At 51.9% G+C, this 2,536-nt stretch overlaps 1 pseudogene; it reads right to left on the bottom strand.

The window, feature by feature from the left end:
• Nucleotides 1–886: 886 nt before the first annotated feature.
• On the bottom strand, nucleotides 887–984 carry LOC120109381 (annotated as a pseudogene).
• Between the last annotated feature and the right edge of the window lie 1,552 nt (nucleotides 985–2,536).

The following is a 2,536-nucleotide window of genomic DNA, read 5'->3' as shown; positions in this document are numbered from 1 at the left end:
CTTAGTTGATGTCTAGGCAAGCTTTGTCCCTATAAGAGAGACAGTTCATCTGTTTGAGGCAAGTGGGTTTTAAGTGGGACCTTTGCGAACGCATCGTGACCCCTCCACTTACCTGGGAGCTTACCTGGTTAACTCGGTTCATTAGACCGGATTGGAGGCTTAGGTGCCCTCTTCAAACCAGTTAGGAGCTGTCTAGAAATTTAAGAAAAACATTAGAAATTGAGGTGTAATGTTTTGTTACATGTTTGATTGTGAATAGATTTTTGTTTTAGGGTGTCGTTTTAGGGTATCTTTAGTTGGTACTTATATTTATATTTATTTTTTAAAAAAAATATAAAAAAAAAATTTAATTAAATTTTGTATGCTAGGTTGGAATAGGGACAACACTGGGCGTCTGAATCGACAAATTTTTGACAATTCCTTAAATCAAAATATTGAAACTCTTTCGCAAAATCTCAGATCTGGTGAGATGGCTGATGATGATGTAGGAAGTCACCATGGTGATGAAGGTAGACCCCCAGTTATGACACTTCGACAATACTTACACCCTACTAGGACTAGTCAACCTTCATGCATGATTATTCCTGAAAACGTAGGACACTTTGAAATCAAACCAGGAGTAATTCAATTGCTGCCCAAGTATCATGGAATGGAATCCGAGAACCTTTATCTTCACCTTAAGAATTTTGAGGAAATTAGCATCACATTTAGAGTGCCAAATGTATCGAAAGACGTCCTTAAATTGACCTTGTTTCCTTTTTTCTTAAAGGATAAAGCCAAAACATGGCTGAACTCCTTGAGACCTAGATCGCTAGGAACATGGCATGATATGCAAAGAGAATTCTTGAAAAAATTCTTTCCCGCACAAAGGACTAATTTTTTGAAAAGGCACATTAGTAATTTCCAACAAAAAGACCATGAAACATTTTATGAATGCTGGGAGAGATTTAAAGAATTGCTCCTCTCTTGTCCTCATCACGGGTTTGAAACATGGAGAACCATTAGTTTCTGTTGCTGGGGGTTCAAACCGAGAACGATTGGCACAGCGGTGTGAACGGGGTTCCCTTGGAATTGCTTCGGTTGCGCTCCACCTTCCGCCGGGAAACCTGCAAGCAAGCCTCGCACCACCACCGGGGTAGTGGGGGCCCTCCGACGATCAAGTTAGGGAAGATCGAAGGAGAAGGAGAGGTAGCAGGTAAGATGATACTCTGGAAAATCTTGCTTACCCTCCCCCTTCCCCCCCAGCCGCATATATACCAGGCTGGGGGGTTCTTTTGGGGATTGGTCATCGTGTGGCGCGATGGGGTTGCCACTGACATGGCCGTTACAGGGCGTCGTGGGGCAGCGCTGGGTACGGCTATGGCAGGGCGTAGTGGAGTTCCGCTTTGTACGGCTGTTACAGGGGATCATGAAACAGCGTCAGATACGGCCGTTGCAGGGAGTAGTGGAGCAGGGGGCCGCGGCGTGCCTCAGGGGAACAGTCTGTTGTGGTCAGAGATTGCCGACTCGGGGTCGGATTGCTGGATCAAGGGGCAGCCGACTCGGGGTCGGGCTGCGGAGCCGAAGATATCCGACCCGAGGTCGGATTGCTGGATCAAGGGGCAGCCGACTCGGGGTCGGGCTGCGGAGCCGAAGATATCCGACCCAAGGTCGGATTGCTGGATCAAGGGGCAGCCGACTCGGGGTCGGGCTGCGGAGCCGGAGATATCCGACCCAAGGTCGGATTGCTGGATCAAGGGGCAGCCGACTCGGGGTCGGGCTGCGGAGCCGAAGATATCCGACCCGAGGTCGGATTGCTGGATCAAGGGGCAGCCGTAGTCTTCCCGGGCGCGCGTGCCGGTCACGTGGGGCATGGTGGCTAAGTTCCCCCGTAACAGTAGCCCCCCACTTCCGAGCCTGGAACCAGGAGGGGAACGGGTGAAGGGAGTGATGCTTCGAGATTGCCGCCATCCCTCGGAAAGGCGCGCGCGCTTCGAGCTCCCCGCCTTCTTTACGGCGTATGGCGGTTGTCGCTGATCTGGCGGTCTGCGGATTTCGGCGGACATCCTTCTTTAATGGCGTCGATTCACCTTTGGGGCGCGAACGAACCTTCGGCAGCCAGGCGTCCTCTGGCGCCACCGAGGCGTCACCCGCCTTTCCGCCTATTTAACCGGGGGCCCTCCCCCGTCCGCCTTTCTCTTCACAGGCATCCTCGAGTTTCTCCCTTGTGCTGCTGCCGTTGCCGTCGGACTGTTCGTTCGCTCCTCCTTTGGCGCTCTCGGAGCCGTTCTTCCTTCCCTTCCGGTGAGTTGCCCCACTCTGCAATTTAGGGTCCTCCGTACTTTCTCCTTTCGTATTAGTGTACCCCAGTCGTTCCGGTCCCTTCTCCTCTCTTGACCCCGTCCTGACCGTAGATTCACTGGCCGTTAGGGATGGACGAAGTAAGAGCAGACCGCATTCAGTCGGAGCTGGTCCCCGAAGACCTAGATAGGTTCGTGGCCCGGTACCACCTTCTCGAAACCTGCAACGTTACGCTTCCGGGGCCTGAGGAGAGGAT

This window comes from Phoenix dactylifera, unplaced genomic scaffold (genome assembly GCF_009389715.1).
Source record: "Phoenix dactylifera cultivar Barhee BC4 unplaced genomic scaffold, palm_55x_up_171113_PBpolish2nd_filt_p 002102F, whole genome shotgun sequence".
Taxonomy (NCBI): domain Eukaryota; kingdom Viridiplantae; phylum Streptophyta; class Magnoliopsida; order Arecales; family Arecaceae; genus Phoenix; species Phoenix dactylifera.
Note: the sequence above shows the minus strand (reverse complement) of the source record. Positions and strands in the feature narration are given on the sequence as shown.